The sequence below is a fragment of the Dromiciops gliroides genome, chromosome 5 (genome assembly GCF_019393635.1).
Source record: "Dromiciops gliroides isolate mDroGli1 chromosome 5, mDroGli1.pri, whole genome shotgun sequence".
In the NCBI taxonomy this organism is placed as follows: Eukaryota; Metazoa; Chordata; class Mammalia; order Microbiotheria; family Microbiotheriidae; genus Dromiciops; species Dromiciops gliroides.
The window spans coordinates 5,707,212-5,727,326 of NC_057865.1; the positions used below are offsets into that span (position 1 = coordinate 5,707,212).

At 46.8% G+C, this 20,115-nt stretch overlaps 1 long non-coding RNA gene across 1 annotated transcript in view; it reads left to right on the forward strand.

Moving 5' to 3' along the window:
- The first annotated feature begins 1,408 nt into the window (after positions 1-1,408).
- Positions 1,409-20,115, forward strand: part of LOC122729645 — a 33,695-nt gene continuing 14,988 nt past the window's right edge. Inside the window, exons 1-3 of the long non-coding RNA XR_006353346.1 lie at positions 1,409-1,926; positions 7,627-7,692; positions 19,905-20,075. This is a non-coding gene — a long non-coding RNA (uncharacterized LOC122729645). The remainder of the gene's footprint in view (positions 1,927-7,626; positions 7,693-19,904; positions 20,076-20,115) is intronic.

A 20,115-nucleotide genomic window follows, 5' to 3' on the forward strand; every position in this document is an offset into this window, starting at 1 on the left:
TGCCCAAGGTGAAAATACAGGTTGGGCTGGATAGCGCCGGGTCCCTTCCCCCTCTCAGCCTCCGGGACGCTGAGGAGCTCAGAGAGGGCGTGAGGCAGGGAGGCTGTCCGAGATTTGGCTCTAAATGAAAGAGGCGGGTGAGGCTCTGAGATCCTGAGCGGCACCAAGGTGCTGCCCATCCAGGGCTCCGCGACCCACAGGAGTCACTGCCGACAGCCCCTGAAGCAAAGTGGGAGTGCAGGGAGGGGGAAGCTGGGTCTTAGGGAACAGGGTCGTTTTTCATGTCCTGTCGGGGGTCAAGTGGGAGAAAAATGCAGATTTTTCCTGCTCCGACCAATTTTGCTTTGGCCCTAAGCGCAGTCACACTTCCCTAAGAATGCAAACCTGTGAGACGGTGGGCAAGTCAGTCCCAGCCTCTCTCTAGGCCTGTGAAGAGAGCGCGGGCCCTAGAAGTTCTTACTCAGCCTGTCTTAAAAATAATATTTGTTTCGCTAACTATTATCCCAAGGAAAATTTTTCCTTTGTAATCCCAGGTATGTTACATTATGCATTTAAAAGCCACGTTTTCTGGGCTGTCCGGCCCTGGGCTGGATGAGCTCTTGACTTACAGTAGCCAGGAGGGCTGCTCCCTTTGCCCTCCTGAGATGCTTGTCCCCGCTGGGCTCCCCGGGGGGCAGGCTTCTTGAGTCTGGTGGTTTTTTTTTTTTTTTTTTTTTGTGAGGCAATTGGGGTTAAGTGACTTGCCCAGGGTCACACAGCTAGTAAGTGTTAAGTGTCTGAGGCCGGATTTGAACTCAGGTACTCCTGACTCCAGGGCCGGTGCTCTATCCACTGTGCCATCTAGCTGCCCCGAGTCTGGTGAATTTAAAAAACATTTTCCCCTCCTTGAGCTACAAAAGGCCACATTGAAGATTTTTGCCATTTTACTCCTAGATTCACAAATGCAACTGATGGTTTGGAGATGGGGGTGGGGGCAGGGCCTACCTTCCCAAAGACTTGTCCTCACACCTCAGCCCATGCCCACAGCTGGTCGGTGGCTTTTCTGCCTCGTAGTTTCGGTGTTTCTTAGACAGCAACCCCCGCTTCTCCCCAAGTCTGCCTCTCTGGTATCACTCAGAGCTGGGAGGGGATGGAAGCATCAGTGACTCCCCCAGGGTGAGGCAGCCAGGTTTGACTGATCAGAGGGATGGGCAACGAGAGCCTACGTGGTTCTTGTGGCCTGTTTCCCAGAAGCCCAGGCACCTGTTCCCTTTCCTCCCCCTCCCGTCTCTCCCATGCATAGCTGGGCATCTTCCTTTCAGAGAACTGTCAACCAATCCTCCTCATGCTTGTCAGCTGATACTCTCAGGTGTTAGTGATGACGTCCAGCCCCAGGGCTCGCCGCATGTTGGGGGGCAGGGCTCTTAAAGTGGCCTCAAAACCCCAATGAATGAGTGTCTCATGCAGCTCTTCAGGCCCTGGAGGGCAGCCAAGCCCAATGGATGAAGCTCTAGGGTTGGAGTCGGGAAGGACTTCCGTTCACCTCGAGCCTTGGTGGGAAATCTCGGAACCTTAGTTTCTTCCTCTGCAGTATGGGGATGATGATAGCTGCAAAGCAGATCTCTCAGAGTCCTGGTGAGGCTCCGTTATTGTAACGAGGTTAGCTTGCCTGGGAAGTGCTTTGCTCCCTTTAAAGCGATGTGTACGTGACCATTGGGATTATCCCAAAGCAGCTGATGGAATGTGGAGGGGTGGGAAAGCTGCTTCTCACCCTTCCAGGCGCACCACCTGCGTGTTTAGTTGATGATAAGCACAGTGACCCACAGCTGACCAGCCTCTACTTTCTAAGTAACTCCCCCATCCAGTATGGTCTCCCATTTGTCTCCCGAGTCAGCTGCAGAAGAAGGTTCAGAGAAATTCATCGACGGAGCCAGGGTCCCACAGACGGTAAGTGGCAGAATGAAGAGGGGCGAGATGGGGGGAGAAGGATGAGCAGAAGAGCGGGGAGGATGAGTCAGGCTCAGATCGAGTCTCATTTTGGCCATATCATGGAACACTGGACAGTGGGTGTGCCTCGGCCGGGGTTCCTTCTTACTGGGGGTCTTCAAGCCAAGGTTGTCGGGAAGGTTGTACGAAAGAGACAGGCTTCAGCCTGTCCTGGCAAACATTTGCAAAGTCCTTCGTGAGACTCATCTCATTCTCTCCTCACAACTGGTCTGTGAGGTAGTTCTCCTGTGACTCCCAGTTTGTAGATGAAGACACTGAGGCAGAGAGGTTGAATGATTTGTTCAGGGTCAGTCACCTTTTACGTGCCAGGCACTGGGCCAAGGGCTGGTCGTCAAAGGAGCCCCTAGCTAGTAGGGGAGACAACATGCATACCACCATGTCCAAACAAGCTGTGGGCAGGAGAAATTGGAAATAATCTGGAGAGGGAAGTCACCACAAATAAAGGAGGTTGGGAAAGGCCTTGTAGAAGTTGGGATTTTAGCAGAGACTTAAAGGGATCCAGGAGGCAAGAGGAGGAGTGGGAGCATCCCAGGCACGGGGAGCCGGCCAGAAGGTATGCCTGGACACAGGCAGGAAAAGCAAGGAGGCCGAGGTCACTGGATCAGAGAGTACAGGGATCGGTGGTGAGGTGTGAGGAGACTGCAAAGGTCAGAAGGGGCAGCTTAGGAAGGGCTCCGAATGCCACAAATGTTCTGACCCTGGAGCCCCTGGAGTTGACTGAGTAAAGGGGCGACATGGCTGGATCTGTGCTTTGTAAATATCACTTTGGCAGATGAATGGAGGGGAGATTGTGGTGAGGAGACCCACTAGCAGCTATCGCAATAGTTGAGGTAGGAGGGGATGTGGGGCTGCACCAGGGTCGGGGGCAGTGTCAGAAGAGACAAGACCAACAGACCTGAGCAATAGACCTGGGAGATTGAGAGAGAGTGAGACATCTGGGATGTTGTCCAGGTTCTAGGTTGTCGGCCTGGCAGATGGGGAAGAGGGTGCTGCTCCAGTGGTAATAGGGAAATTAGAAGAAGGGGAAAGATAATGAATTAAGCTCTGGACATGTTCAGCTTAAGATGCCTACAGGATATCCTGGGTGTCTAGGTGGCTCAGTGGATAGAGCTCTAGGTAAGTTTGGAGTCAGGTAGAACTGAGTTCATATCCAGCCTCAGACACTTATTAGCTGTTTGACTCTAGACATGTCACTTCACCCTGTTTACCTCAGTTTCCTCATCTGTAAAATGAGCTGGAGAAGGAAATAACAAACTACTCCAGTATCTCTGCCAAGAAAATCCCAAATGGGGTAAGGGAGAGTTGGACACATCTGAAATGACTCAACCACAACAAACAGAACATCCAGTTCAAGACGTTTAATTGTCAGTTGGAGATTGGAGGCTGAAAGTCAGGAAAGGTTAGATAGGGCTGGATAAATAGCAAGGATCATGTGATCATTTTCTGAATCCATGATCTAAGACATAACCTTTGGCTGAATTGCTTCTGAATAACATAAGTAGAGATGTTCTCCTTAAGGGAAAATCTAGGAATAGTAACATGAATTTTGTACCAAGGATTATGGATGCTTTTTATCATTCCACCATGATATAGCTCTGTATCTTGCACTGCATCCGATTCTTTCTTGTAACAAAGGAAAAGAGTTCAGTAAAGCATAGGTATAGGGTACCTGTGGGTAGGATTCCCTGTGGGACTATGTCCCCAACTCTCACCCCTATTGTCAAACCAGGTCCCAGAGGGTAATGGACTAAGGCTTCCCTCAGGCTTCTATCACCAGTAAGGAACCTTTAAGGCTGCAGTTTCTAGCACTGTCCCACAGGACCCCCTATTCAGCTTGTCTTGTCCTCAATCAGCCAGTTGACATCAATTAGTTTTTACAAAAGGCACAGAAAACACAAGAACCAAAAGCATCCCCTCAAACTGAGAGGGGAGGTCACCCATGAAGAGAGTGGCTACAAGATTGCAGTTCTTGGCACAGAATATCCCTTATTCTCCCAATCCAGGGTGTCCTCTCCCTCCTGCACTCACAAGAAGTACTTGGGGAAAGTGGGCTCAAACTCGAAGCACGTGTGGCCAAGGAGTCTCTCATGATTCCTATCCTCAGGAGTCCTTTCCCATTTGAGGGATCCCTGCATAATCATTTCAGGGTGTGGCATCATCAATGGGCAAGTTGCTTCCTGGTTTCCTTACAGGACATGATGTCTCTGTTGGGTGGGCAGCTTGTCTGGGCTTGTTCTTTGTAGCATACGAATCTTGGCTGCACAGGGCAAGCTGCTACTATCTGGGGTCAAGCAGATTGCTGAAGAGCTACTCTGATTTCTTTCTGGATTTCTGATTTCACTGTTGCTACCAGCTCTAGGGGTCTCTGAGTGGCTGAAGGGACCTTCAATGACCTTTTCCACCTTTTGAAGCTCCTAAAGTAATCACCTTGTCAAATCCCTCTCCAAATATTCATTTACCTATGATAACAAAAGAAAAACACCACAACAGAAACAGCAATTTCCATCCCCAGGACAAATGGCTACTGGGTGGGAACAAGGACAGCCTGCTTACAGCAATCCTCCTTACTCAAAAGCTGCTAGGGTCATGATCTACTTGAACCTCTTTTTTTTTTTTTTTTTTTTTTTGTGGGGCAATGAGGGTTAAGTGACTTGCCCAAGGTCACACAGCTAGTAATTGTCAAGTGTCTGAGGCCGGATTTGAACTCGGGTCCTCCTGAATCCAGGCCCAGTGCTTTATCTACTGCACCACCTAGCTGCCCCCCTACTTGAACCTTTTTGATGTACTGTCTCACCAATGTCCTGTCCAAAAGTGTACATGACATTAAAAAATAAATATAGATTTGTATTGATGTCTTTTGTCTTAGATTTTCATCAGGGTCACTCCTCTCCCTTCCAGAGAGCTCTTATATAAAGTTTTTTTTTTCCTTAAGAAAAAAAGGAAAACAAAAGATATGAAAACATTCAGCAAATCTGATTAATATACTGAACAAAATTATGACATTTTGTGCAATGTTCCACATATGTTGACCTCTCACTTTTGTAGTGGTGTGTGTGTGTGTGTGTGTGTGTGTGTGTGTGTGTGTGTGTGTGTGTGTGTGTGTTGTGGTCTGATATCTCTTCTTTGAGGCTAAGCTTCTTGTAATTTTGCAAAATTAATTTCTGATTGTATTATTACTTTAGTTCTTTCCATTACATTGTTATAGTAGTTTTTTTTAATTGGTTCACTTCACATCAGTTCATGGCTTTCCATGGTTTTCTGTATTATCATATTTGTCATTTTGTATAGTGCAGTAATATTCCATTATATTAATGTACTACTATTTGATTGGCCCATTTCCCACTCTCTGGGCATACACTTTGTTTCCAGTTCCCAAAGTGCTGCTTTTGGTATACAGGATATCTTTCATTTTATCAATGATCTCCCTGTGGTATATGCCTAGCAATGGATTCTTTGAATCAAAGGTTATGGACATTTTAACCACTTTATTTGTATAATTCTAAATTATTTTCCAGAATGACGATAAAAATGTACAGTTCTAGCAACAGCATGTTACTGTATCTTTCTTTCCACATCTCCTACAACACTGACTAGTTTAATATTTTGTCATTTTTGCCAATTTGCTGGGTATGAGTTAAAACCTCAGAGTAGTTTTAATGTGCATTTCTCTTATTGTTAGAGATTTGCAGCATTCTTTTGTATGTTTCTTTATAATTTATACACGCACACACACACACACACACACACACACACACACACACACACACACACACACATATATATATATTTGCAGGGCATTGAAGGTTAAATGACTTGCCCAGGATCACACAGCTAGTAAGTGTTAAATGTCTGAGACCAAATTTGAACTCAGGTCCTCCTGAATCCAGGGCCGGTGCTTTATCCACTGTGTCACCTAACTGCCCCCAATAATTTACAATTCTTTTGAGAACTTTGTGTTCTTTTGGTTACTTCTCTGTTGTGGGTGTTGTTGTTTTTTGTCTTAGATATTTCTATTGTCTATATGTATGCATAGATATATCTTATATCAAGCCTTTACTTGATAAATTTGATATAAAACTTTTTTTTTTGGTCCTCACTTCTTATCTTATGTCTTAATTTTATTCATAAAGAAGCATGAATTTGAATTTCACATAATCAAAATTATCTTTTTTTTTTGCAATTGCTTCTGACACCCTTGTTTTGTTAAAATTTTATTTCTCACCCATAGCTATGAAAGATTATTATCTACTTTTCTCCTAAAGTTTTAAAATTTGTGTGATAGTATTTAGGTCATGTATCCATTTTAAATTAATGTGAAACATGGTAGAAGGTATGGGATGTGGTGTAAGGTATTAGTCTAAACCTAATTTCTGCCAGACGGCTTTCCAGTTTTTCTAGCAGTTCTTATGAAATTGGGAGTCCTTTCTTAACTAAATGATGATTTCAGGTTTATCAAACACTAGGTTATTGAGTACCAATATTTTTGGTCTCCTTTGTCCAATGTGTTCCATTGATTTGCATATGGCATTTGACACCTGTACCCCATGACCTTTCAAATGAAAGTAGGGAAGTGTGTTTCATCTTCTATTTTCTGGGACTAAAATTGGTCATTATAAAAGTTTTCAGGGTTGTTTTTGTTTGTATTATTGTAATGTATATATTCTTCTCCTGGTTGTATTCATTTTGATTTACATCATCAGTCTTACAACCTTACCTGACTGTTGAATTTCTACTCTTGATAATTTCTTCTTTCATAATAACATTCCCATATAGCAATGTATCACAGCCTGGTTAGCCATTCCCCTGTTTATGAGCCCCCATTTTGCTTTTACGTTTTGTTGTTGTTAAACCTTAATTTGAGCTTTGAGTTCCCCAGCTGAAAGTAATATTTTAGTGTGAGGTGTTATCTTTTAGAAGTTGATTCCCTAAGCTGTGGATCAAGCAGACGAGCTCTTTTATGTATTTTTGCACACTGGGTGTTCCTTGGCTTCCCATTTAAAAATGCAAGTGTCCTGAAATCCTAGGATAAGAACAGAAAAGTAAGTCAGGCATGTTGTTGTCTATTTTTTATACCTTGGTCTTTCAGCTGTTTAAGTAGGCAGAATAGCCACTGTAGTACCAGTTGACAGGGCATCCATTGCTCTTTTGTCCATGAGATGAAATGAGAAGCTGATATGAGACTGTGCTCAATTTATGCTGTTCAGAAAATTTGGGGGAAGGTCTTCGTTTATTTCAGTAGGAGCTGTTTAGGTTATTTGTGGGAACCACATGACTGATTTTTGGCATTACATTGGCAGGAGGGGAAGTGAGGAAAAAAAGCCTTATATCAAATTTCGCAGATAAAGTTTTGATATCTGAGATATGTGTACACATAAGGACAACAGAAATATCTAAGACAAAAAAGCCACATCCTACAGATAAGTAATCAAAAGAACAATCGGTTCTCAAAAGAATTACAAACTATTAGCAAACATGAAAGAAAGCTCCAGATCTCTAAATCTCTCCCACAGGTAAGTATCTAAGGCAGGACAAAGTGTTATTTTTCCTCTGTCTGTGCAATGTGGCTGGGTTCCTTTGGTTACAATGGTAGGACTACCTGCCCACATTCCGTCCATAATTAATGCTCACTTGGGTTTCCAGTTGCAGCCTGGCCTGCCTGCCTCCCAGCGCTGGATGGGCTGTCGCTTTAAAGAACTCTCTTCTCTGGTGAGTGAGGGGGAGCCTTTTCTAGGTTCCTTTTTTTGGGGGGGGTGAGGCAGTTGGGGTTAAGTGACTTGTCCAGGGTCACACAGCTAGTAAGTGTTAAGTGTCTGAGGCCGGATTTGAACTATCCACTGTGCCACCTAGCTGCCCCCTGGGGAGCCTTTTCTAATGGGAAGGCATGGTTAGGGCATTGTCCTGGTTGGCTCTGGAGTTCATCCTGTGCCACACATGCATCAGCTGTACTGAGCAGTTGCTCTCTTTGGCACCTGGGCCCACAGAGTCAACACCAGGTAGAAAGAGGTTCCATTTGGCCAAGTGATCTTAAGACCTCCTATCTGAGAGAAAATGCATTCTCTATGGCAATTGGAAGATGAAATTCTGCCTTTGCCTCCAGTGCTATTCTACTTCCCATTTATTTAGAAGCATTCTCATTAACCTCCACTGAGTGCCACCTTGCCGTGATGTTCCTGACTATGGTACTATCGTCTTTAGCTTGTGGAGATATATGATTCAGAGAGGAACAAGCCCATGGATACTAAAGACATTCTGAAAGCCATCCCAGGCTGAGGGAGTCACAGGCAATCAGCTAGATGGTTCCTTGGATAAAATGTTGAGCCTAGAGTTCAAATTCTGCCTCAGACACTTGCTTAGCTATGGAAAGCAGGGCAAGTCATGCAACCTCCATGTATCTCAGTTTTCTCATCTGCAAAATAAGGATAACAATAGCACCTGAATCCCAGGCTTGTTTTAAGGAGCGAGAGAACATACACAAAGTGCTTAAATGCAGCTATTATGATTATTAAAATTACTGTTGTTATTGTTATTTGTTCTTAAACCTGGTGTCTTGATACCACCAAGAATGGGACAAAGGATGATCTTAGAAGAGCTTGTAGAGTTGATCCAAGAGATAATAGGGAGCCACTGTAGCTTATTGAGCAGGGGAGTGACCCAGGTAGGAAGTGCTTTTTAGGAAAATCACTTAAGCGGATGTGTGGAAAACGAATTAGGGACAGGAGAGAGTTGAGTGAGCTGCACCAATTTGGGAACTGAGACTTTGAGTGGGTAAGCAGCTATAAAAAGTCTAGAGTCAGTTGACAAGCATTTATTAAGTACCTACTATGTACAAGGCACCAAGCTAAGTTCTGAGGACACAAAGAAAGGCAACCCCCCCAATCAAACAACCACCACCTGATACCTGCTGTCAAGGACTGCCCCCCCACTCAGGCTTGAGGGAATTTAGAACTCCTGCCACAACAGCAGGTCCATCTTCCCCCTGGGAGTGTGGCACTGGCTGCTCCCCTGCCTGGAACACTCTCCCTTCTTCCTGGTGGCTCTAGTTCCCCCATCTTGCTTCAAAGCCCATCTGAGATCCCACTTCCTACAAGAGGCTTTTCCCAGACCCCCTGGGCCTCCACCTTCCCTTTCTGGATTGTTTCTCATTTTCCCTGCCTGTGTCTGGCTTGTCCAAAGCATTTGTCTCCACTTCAGACTGGGCATTCCTGGAGTGCAGGGGTTTCCTCACTTCTGTGTCTCTAGAGCTTAGCAAAGAGCCTGGTACATAGTCTAGGACTTAATAAAGACGTATTGACAGATGGCTGAAGTGTTTACAGCTAATGAAAGAATGGGAAAAAAAATCTATCAATCACTCTGATCCAAGGTAGAAAGTGGTCAGTGCCAAGTGTGGCCCAAACCCCAGGACAGGCCAGCTCAGGAAATCAGGGAAGATGTCCTGGTGGTAGCAGCGCTTGAGCTGTTCTGGAAGGAATAGAGGGCTTTCCACAGGCACTGCAGGGGTGGTTTCATGGCGAGTTCTGGGGCACGTGGGGACCATGGGGGAGCAGAGATCCAGGGAGAGAACAACAGACGGTCTTGCTTAGCCAGAGTTCATGGGAGACAGTGCTACAGAGGGAGGTTGGTGATGGATGGTCAAGGGTCTTAAGAGACAGAATAAGGGGTTAATGTTTTATTTGGGAGGCTCCAAGAACCCAAGATGTGTGGGTGTCCTGGTTTGTGATGTGGTAGATTGCAGCATTCCCTCCACCACTGACCCATCTGGGACTTCATTGGTGTGACTGAGGGAGTACCCCAAGGCAGTGATGCCTGGCACGTGGTCCTTGGGCCCCAGTAATTAAGATGCAATTGAGAAATATTCAACAAAATAAAGTACAATAAAACAGATATAATAATATATTTTAAAACTAGGTTATCCTTATGTAGGGATTGTTGGCCCCTGTTTCTATTTAGGTTTAAGACCATTGCTCCAAGAGACCAAAAAGTAAGTTGACTTGCCCAGGGTCACATGGCTAGCAAAAGGCAGAGGCAGAATTTGAACCCACATCTTTTGATCCCTGTCACTCTATTTGGCCATGTTGCTGCCTTAGATTAAATTGAAAAGGAAAAACCAAGCATTGGCTTCCATTGTTTTTATTCTGTGATTGGTCCATCTAGCCAAATGATTGTACTGATTTCTTAAGCAGGTGAGGAGAATCCGGATCTGGGGTAAAAATTCCCTCCAGAAATCTTGGAAAGCCCCCTCCTTCGTATTTTGGCTTCAGGAGAGATTGGAGGGCGAGGCCTCCCTGGAATTTTGAGATACAGAACTTTCATGACTAATAATGGGAAGAGCCTGTTTACTTCCCTACCCACCCACCCCTGGAAATATCCCCAGAAAAAAAAGCTTCATAGCCACAATTTGATTTCTGTTGGACTATATGCTATTTCATTGATGCAATTAACAATGTATATAGGAATTGGTGAGAATCAGTGAAATTTCTGAAGATTTAGGACTCTGACTTCTTTATCAAGCCATTAACCATATAAAAAGATAAAATGCCCCATTCCCTTCCTTTCTTCCTCCCTCCCTCTTTTCCTTGTTCCCTCCCTCCCTCCCCCTTCTCTCTCCCCTCCACCCCTCTCATTGATCACCTGTCTATCTAATTATATAAACAGACAATTAAGAAGGGATGTTACTTAATTAAGAGAACAGTGTGGCTTCTCCTTCAGTGGGATTCTCCTATCTCAACAGTCCAGGCTTCTGCAAACTCTCTAAGGCCCAGTGTACCAGTGGTTATTGGTTGTACGGGGTGAGGACTAGGAAAATAAGAGGTATGCATCATCACAGCTCGATTTTAATCTGTTAAACTCCTTATAACCTTTCTCTTCTTAATTTAATCCAGGATGTGCTTTTCTTTTCAGTGTAAGAAATATGTCGCTGTTACAATCTTACACTCCCCCGCCCCCACCCCAGCTCAGAGTTGCTTGGCATTTTGGGTGGCACCATCACATTAACTGTTTTTTTTTTCCTCTTCCCCTGCTGCCTTTCACTTTCCTTCAACAGTCCAAGCATCTGGGGTTTTTTAACCTGGCACTTCTTGGTTCAGTGAGAAAAGGGGCTCAATTTGAAGTAGAATACATGGGTTCCAATTCCAACTTTGCCACTTGTTACCTGTATGATTTTGGACAAGTCATATAACCTCCGTGGGTTTCAGATTCAGTTTCCATACATGCTAAATTAGGAGCCTAGATTGGATGACCTCTAAAGGGACTCCAATTTATAAAATTAAGATGCTTCATGGACACAGATTGAAACCCCTTTTACTTTTTACAGCAGTAGTGATGGAGTGACAGAGGGTCCTAAGAATCCCATGGTTTGACCCATCTCAAACATCAGTTTAATTGCCAGTGTGCTGAATATAAGGTCTTTGCTCAGTGACCAACTGGGGGTGAGGAATTACGTCCCTGTGGATATTCTTGCTGTGTGTGGAAACAGGAGACAGAGGTTATGCCTAAGTGAAAGCATGGTTCCCCCAGTTTCCCCCAAGGGGTGGTCAGTGCAAGAGTTCTTTTTAAAGCATAGAACAGAGCTGAAAGGGATGTCAAAGGACCAACCCTGTGGTTTTGGCGACATCAGTAAGAAGGGAGGTGCAGGAAGATGGCAGAATGTGTTGATCGTGATTCAGAAGGAGGAAGGCACAAGACCTATAGACTCCTGAGAAGCCCCTCGTTTCTGCATCATGAGTACTTTCTGCACAGAGTTGTAGGGTGCCATGACTGGAGAACCCCAAGGAGCCCCACTGAAGTGAAAGGGCTTCATCTTAGCCAGGAGGAAACAGTGGGCTACCCATGGCAGTCACTTCAGCTGTGGTTGCACAGTCAGATTATTGGTGCACTAGAGCAAAGGTGAAGATCAATTGCAAAATAGGGGAAAAGATAAAAATGAGAAGATTTGGTGTGTGATGGCAATGGCTCCACCACAACCTGTTTAAACAAGATGTCAACTTTGGAAAATGGGAAATGGATCAAAGCAAAGACATTGATTCTCACTGTTGCTATTGGGAGAGAAGGGGGTATGTGGGTGGTGCAGTCCACAGAACCCTGGGCTTGGAGTCAGGGAGATGCATTTTCCTGAGTTCAAATCTGGCCTCAGACACTGACTAGCTGGGTGACCCTGGGCCAGTCACTTCACCAGTATCAATCAGTCACTACAGTAAGAAAACCAAAGAAGTCCAGGAAGCAGTATTTCTGGATATCAGTTTCCCCATGTGGAAAATTAAGGGGTGACCTCTGAGGTCTCTTCTAGCTGGAAATCTGTGTTCCTATAATCTTAGGTGTCTGATGAAGTAAACCTTTGATCTCTTTGTGGTGAGGAAAGGCTTGGCAGTCAAAGGCAAGGACAAGGGAAGATTACAAACAGCACTGGACAATCTTATGAGCTGGTCACAATAGCCTGTGAACACATGTGACTCAGGTGAAGCAAAAACCACTGTGGGCTCAGAGTGTGTCCTGTGGTTGAGAGAAGAGGTCAGGAGGCACTGGAGAACTGAGGGAGCTTTCTGGGCCCACCAGGTGTGCAGAGGGTCATCGTCACAACCCTCAGTTTCCCCTTCCCTTAGAGAGGCTTATGGGAATTAAGAAGTGAAAATTGATACAGGAGGCCAAAGGCAGAGGTGCCCTGCTCTGTGATAATTCATATTTATTTTAATGAAGCTCCCTTCTGGGGCAGATCAAAGGGGGCTCATAACAAGTAATTCAGGTCTTCCCAGCTAATACTCCTCTCATGTTATTATGTTTTTAAAAACAGGCCCTTCTTTGGATAGACCCCGGTGGGGAGGAGACTTAGGGAGAAAACCTTTTGACTTAACCACTGGAAACCTAAGATTTCCAAATCCAGAGGAGAGTTTTTAAAGGAGCTTTGTATGTAAAAGAAACTATTTTTAGACAGGCCCGGCCCAGACTTTTCTACTGATCTTCTCTCAGAAAACAATCCCATTGGCCTCGTAAGCACTATGTTATATAATCTCTGGACATATCTGTAATTTCCATCTTTGCTGCAGAATCTCTTGTCCTCTGACAGGAAGGCAAGTGGACTCCGGAGACCCTGTCCTTCCCTGCAGTGTGCAGCCTGGCCAGATTAGCATTTGGTTTGTTTTGGTTCTCGGCCCGGAGTGGCGAGATGGGAAGGACTCCCTTTCTGTTCCCTGGTGCCTTCTGAGACTTGGCCTGGCCATTGCTCTTCTTTTTGTTGGTTCACCAATGGGTGGGGGCTGACCCTTAGAGGGACTGTTCTGGCTCATGACTGCCTCACCTCCTGTTACTTCCAAGGCCAAGAATGTGTCTCAGGACATTTTGAGCAGCATTTCATACTTAAACGAACAAACAAACAAAAACCAACAAGACTCCAGAAATGTCCGTCTCTTTAAACACACTTCTGTTGTATAGACTTGAAGAAATGACTTGGGTCATTTAAAAAAAGTGAGCTCTTTTTATGGCCTGTTCTTGTTGACTTATTGGGGTGGTTGGGTCCGGAGCACTGGCCTTAGGGGACTCAAGTTCGAACCCTGCCTCTGCTGCTCACTACATCTGGGAAGTCACTTTACTCCTGTGGGCCTCCCTTCTTTCATCTCAAACGTGAAGAGGGAGGGCTAGAAAAAAGAGTTTTTCACTCGCTTTTTGGACCTGGACTTCTTGGCAGCTCTGGCTAAGCCTGTGGAGGGCCTCTCCTCAGAAGAATGGATTTAGATGAATCAAGTAAAATACCCAGATTAGAAAGGAAACCAGCTATAATGAGAAGGCAGAAGGGCTAGAGGGGACCTTAGGCCGGCCCCATCGCCCCCGGCCTCACGCACATGGTGCCCAAAGGATTGCAGGGTGCTTTGTATGTGGATTCATCAGCTTCTCCTGGTTCCCTGGTAGCTCAGAGCACCTCCCAGAAGATGAGACTTCCCCAGACACACACGAGCATGGGATCACAGCTCTAGACCCACAGAGAACGTCTCCCCAATTGACAGACCTAACAGCACGTTAGTCTGAAACTCCCAGATCGGCCCTGTCTGTCTGTCTCTGGAGCGTTCTCTCTATGGCAAGCTCCCTCTGTCCCTGCATCATCTCCATCTTGATCAAGGAGGGTAAACCCTCTATCTGCTAGGTGAGGTGTACCAGCCCGGAGGGGCTGCCTCTTTCTGGCTTCATCAGGAAGTCATTGGGCAGCAGGCGTCCTGGAGTCAGTCAACACACCTTCGTTCAGAAGGACCAGGAGCGGCAATTGACATAACATTTCACTGTTCCTTTGAAATCTTCTTAAAATCTGGTTTTTCCAGGCACTGATTATGTGCAAGGCTCCTGGGGTATTAGATGCTGGGGATGCAAAAGAGGAAAGCGAAAACAACAGAGATGTTGAACTAAACATTCTTCTTCTGATCCACAGGGAACAGAAAGAAATAATAAACATTGGGTAAAGCTCCTACTCTGTGCAGCAGGGAGGATGGAGAGAAGCACGAGAGACCCTGACTCATGGTTAAGAAGAGAGAGGTCAGGGCTTGTGTAGGTGATACTGGATGCCTGTGGATTGTGAAGATTTTCAAGCTGGGAGGGGGTGGAAGAGCTGAACCCTGAATAGCCTTTTAACAAAATGAAATTGCTTCTATTTTAACAGATAGGAAAGAGTCATTGCCACATGGGCTATTTGGGTGAGGTCTAAGCTCCCCGCAGAAGGGCAAGAGAGAAAGCAGTAAGGCAAAGGGTTGCCTGGCCGGAACAGGGAAAGGGAACATTTGAAGGAATAAGTCTCTAGGTGTTGGTCCAAGGTAGGGGGAAGAGTATCAGAAGACTGGAAAAAAGAAAAAAGAAAAAAACCTTAGATATGACTTGGTATAAACACAGGTGACTAAGACTGTATATTAATCATAAATGGCATTCTATGCCTGCTTTCCAATCCCTATAACATGGTTTTTTTTTTTTTTTGGCGGGGCAGTGGGGGTTAAGTGACTTGCCCAGGGTCACACAGCTAGTAAGTGTCAAGAGTCTGAAGCCAGATTTGAACTCAGGTCCTCCTGAATCCAGGGCTGGTGCCTTATCCACTGCACCACCTCGCTGCCCCGCCTATAATATTTTTGATGAAACAGGTTTATCCTGGAAAAGAATACCATCTAGAACTTATATTTCTTTTTGTTGTTGTTTTGGTTTTTTTTTTTTTTTTTGGTTTTTTTGTGGGACAATGAGGGTTAAGTGACTTGCCCAGGGTCACACAGCTAGTGAGTGTCAAGTGTCTGAGGCCGCATTTGAACTCGGGTCCTCCTGAATCCAGGGCTGGTGCTTTATCCACTGAGCCATCTAGCTGCCCCTCCCTATAACATTTTTAATGAGAAAAATCTATGCATGCATGGAGGGCACCCTTGATGATGGTATGCTTTTGCGAATAATGTGCTACAGTAGACCACATCTGCATAACCACACAGTTGAATAGAAGAGGCTATAAGATCACGCTTTGCTTACGGTTTGTTGACTATGAAAAGCACTTGATTTGTTAAAAGAAAACGTTACATTAGACACTCTCCTCTAACTGTGTCTCCTGAGTGTCTGTCTGAGTCACACTCAGTTCCTCGAAAGATGTTAACGACAATGATAACTTTGATCAGACTCTCAGACTGAATAGCAAGAAGGATGGAAAGCAGAAATCCCTGTTGGTGGAAGCAGCCCCCTCCTGTTGGAGAGAATGCCTTGCACCAACCCAGAGGAAAATCCCTGTGGAGGGCGAGATCCTCGGATGTTCCCGATAGTGGATGGCAATGTGCTGAGTATGTGCCAGGTCCTCCTGAATGAGAAGCACCGTCCTCAGATGAGTGACCTCTGGCTATCCGCGTGCAGGAAGAAAAGCAAGTGGTGGAAGACGACCTCTTTTCCCCACGTCATACAGAGTTGAACGGGAGACCTATCCCCCCATCCAGCCCATCAGTCCATATGTCTTAAAGACACAGTGTTGGTGGGAAATGACCTCGCTCCAGGACGTGAGAGGAGGAGGAGATGGTTCAGATTGTCTTTAGGAGATCGGACAGTACTTTTGACGAGCCTGAGTTCCTTCCTCAAACACAGACAATGAACATCCTTCCAGTCATCTTGGTGATACCCATAGTAGACTCTCAGTTCCTTGATGTCAGGTACCTTTTTTTTAAGGTATGAACCTTGGTATTTCCCAAAGCCCAGCACCATACTAGATGAATTATTTTTGAATTGTTGTGATTCATAGAGTATTCCAATCTTCAAAGACTTAAAATTGAGGCTCACCCAAAGAGCATTTAAGAAATGGTGGGCATCAGTAGTCAGTGACATATCACCAACTAAGAATTGCTTAAGAGGGGGCAGCTAGGTGGCGCAGTGGATAAAGCACCGGCCCTGGAGTCAGGAGGACCTGAGTTCAAATCCGGCCTCAGACACTTAACACTTACTAGCTGTGTGACCCTGGGCAAGTCACTTAACCCTCATTGCCCTAAAAATAAAAAAATAAAATAAAATAAAAAAAAAGAATTGCTTAAGAGAAGTGGCATATAAAAATATTTGAAGAACATATGAAAAGATGGTGGGCTGGTCACGTGGCAAGAGAATGGGATAACTGCCCCATAGTCCACCTGCCTTATTTATACCCATACGATGTGAGGAGAACTGCACGTAACCAGCCCTCCCTCAGTACTGAGTGGAGTGTTTTGGGGAGGATCTGGGCCTGAGTCCCACTAGCTGTGGGGCAGGGAGGGTCACTCTCTGCACCCTTTCAGGGTTGAGATCATAAATACTTTAGAACATTGAAGAATGGGATCAGGCAGGTTCCCAAGTATCTGGACTGGACTTTTGGAAGTGTGGAAATGTTGCCCCCAAAAGTAGCCCAATCTTTTGTGTCCCTGAAGGAAGCAGTTCATTCCAGTGCAGTCCAACAAGCATCTCCTAAGAACTTGACTTCCAAAGGGCAGCCTGCCCTCAAGGGCCTTGCACTCTACAGGAAGTGATATAGCTGACCGCAGCTCTGTGGCCACATGGCCCACACTCTTCCACACTCAGTACCTATTGACTAAGCCAGTGTGAAGCTCTGGACACTCTTAGACACTGGGAGTGCCCTCAGGGAGCCCGTCGATTCTGGGGGGTCTAAGACAAATCCTGGTCAATAGAAGGCACAGACTCCTGACTGCCTGTGTCCAGAGCTTCAGTCTTCATCCTCTTCAGTGGCGAGACTGGGACTCCTGGGAATGAAACTGGGGGGAATCTTGAACCCTGTGCAGGTCATGCAGTGGTTCATTCACTGCCATCTGCTCCCCATTAAAGGGACTTGCGGCTCCCTCTAAAATTGAGGACCAGCTGGCACTTCTTCTGTGCCAGGCTTTGGGCATCGTCTGAATCTGTTGCCATTTATGTTGCTGTTGGAGAATGGAGACTATCCCTTGGCCCTAGGTGAGAAGCATGACAGGCTCTCCCTGGGTCTCCCTTGTAGAGCTGAATATAGACTGGCTGAGAGCCAGGCTTGGCAGAGAGGGGCCTGGCAGCAGAGGTCAGACGGGCAAAGGGCCGCCTTCTTCATTTACTGATTTTATAAGAGTGGCTATCAATGTGTTGGAAAGGAGAGGTGAAGCAGGTGACCTGCCTGGCCTGAGAACACATTGCTCCCAAGCAGCCCTTTTTCAGGGGGCAGGGAGAAGGGCCTGTCTGTGTTTGGTGGAAATTTGGGGAACAATCTCATCAAACGCCTGATGCCAGGCTCCTTGGGGAACACTGAGCCACCCCAGAAACCGTGGAACTGCTAAGAGAGTTCAACCAGGAAGAGTCAGCTGTCCAGACAATTGAACAATTTTGTTTAACACAGGACAGAGAGAAACCAGTGCCCGCAGTGGCTTGGCCTGACAGGATGTCTGGCGTCATGGGAGGCTCAATCTAGGTGCAAAATGAAATTTACTTCGTAGAGAACCCCAAGTGTCGGCGCTGGGAGGGACACTGGCTGTCTTGCTGCCCAGAACCCTCCTGTTACAAACTGAAGAAACTGGAGTGAAGGGAGTGGCTCGGCCCCAGAGTGCAGGACTAGAGTAAAGGGTGGGGAGGGGGCAGTTGTAGTGAGATAGATTGTGGCTTGGAAAAGGACAAATTCCTGATAGTCAGAGTTATAGGAAAGGGGGTAGGCCTCCTTGGGAGTGAGTGGGCTCTGCCTTCCTTCATGTCAAAGTGTGTTGGGGGTGTGGGGAAAGGGATTCTTGCTCAGGTGTGGCTGATGTCCCTTCAACACCGCACTTCGGGATTCTCTTGGCCTCCATTTGTAGGGATGGGGAGCTCTTGGGTCTCTCTACTGCTCCCAGCTTAAGCCCCCCTCTCTCCATCCTCTGTGCTCCTCCTTTAGTAGGTGGCCAACCCTCCCCCCTACTAGCGCCCAGCCCTTTTCTGGACACAGTGGCCACCAGCCTCTCCCCTTCCAGTTGGGTGAGTGGGGTCCCAAGAGGAGGTCCTGAGGAAGAGGTGGAAGTGGTCGGGACATTGGGAGTGTTCCTGAGCCCATCCAAGAGCTGATCCCAGTGGCTACAGGACATCCAAGCATACTCCCCTGCACCCTCGAGGTTCCCAGCCTCTCCACTTGGGGAAGTTGTATCTAGTAGCTGAGCTCATGGGGTCTCCCCAGGCAGCCGACCTCAGGTACATGTATAAACGTGAACAGGGCATGGTGCAATGGAAGGATCTCTGGGCTGGGAGTCAAAGAAGCTGTGTGACCTTGGGCAAGTCCCTCATCCTCTCTGGGCCTCAGGTTTCTCTTTTCTGAAAGGGGGAAGTGTCAGCTCTACCTTGGTGAAACAAGCAGATCAGCCCTGACTACTGTGGGGCCTCCTTTCAGGGCCATCTGAAATTAGTATATGATAAAGTCTCAGGATTAGCCAAGGATGAAGGAGACTGACCCAGGGGAGAACTGAGTCCCTCTTTGCCTGCCCAGGCATGTGCATCTGTTAATCCACAATCAAGGATACAACCTTCACATGGCCAAGAGCCTCTGCGTACAGGGGAACTGGACCCAGCTCCCCCAAATCCCAGCACTTAGGGGTGACTGTCTAGTCCAACCTCCTTTAAAGAGGAGGAAGGCGGGACTGCATCCAGATGCTGCAGCTGATTGGGGCACACACAGTGCAGAACTCAGATCTTCCGATGTTAAGCCACTGCCCAGTCTGAGCTCCCAAGGAGCCATCCCTGAACACTTTAATGTTTAATTATTGAGCAAATTCGAATACTCGTGAGCATCATTGCTGGAGTGCTCTGACAAGACACACATTAGAGCAAGACCTAAATCATAGACCTCTGCCAAACTCCCAGAGCTTTCTGTGTCCTCCCCCTCCTCCATCCCAATGTGAGTCCTGAAGTCGGCCTCCCTCAGAGAGAAAAGGCCTGCTCCGGAGCCCCAGCCCGCCCCTCTCTAGAGCTGGCTGCTAAGGGGATAAGCTGTAAGGGCACCCTATATTAAGCTCTTTATCTGTTAGCTGCCTGCAAAGATGGGCTTTCCCAGCTCTCAGGGAGGCTGGCTGAGTCAACAGAACATTCCTAGATGATGTCTGAGGAACAAAGGAGGAAACAGAGGCAGCAGCAACCCCTCCCCACCATGCACAATATTCGTGTGTGCGCTCTCTCGCATGCACGCACGTGCGCGCTCTCTCTCTCTCTCTCTCTCTCTCTCTCTCTCTCTCTCTCTCTCTCTCTCTCTCTCTCTCTCTCTCTCTCTCTCCCTCCATTCAGGCAGGAGCCAGGGCCCGGCAGCCCCTGATGTCGCCAGCCTAGGAGAGGTGCTGCTAATGAGGAAACACCCCCACCGGCACCCCCACCGGATGCTTCCGTCATGGCAGGGTGTTCACCAGGGCCCAGAGTCCACAGGAAGTGGAAATGGGAGGGCTGGGCGGCTGAGGCAAAGGCTAGACCCCTCTCCTCTTTTCCAGAGTCCCTGCTCTCCTGGAGCCCCTGAGGCCGTGCAGAGAAGTCCAAGATGTGTCAGCCAGTCCATCGACAAGCAGCATGCTTGGCATAGAGCCAAGCCCTGGGGACAGAAACAGCCCCTAACCCGAAGGAGCTAATGGGAGAGCACCTGCACACACTCGCGTCCACGCCAGGTAAGCACAGAGTAATGGGAGCTCACGTCAGGGAAGGCAC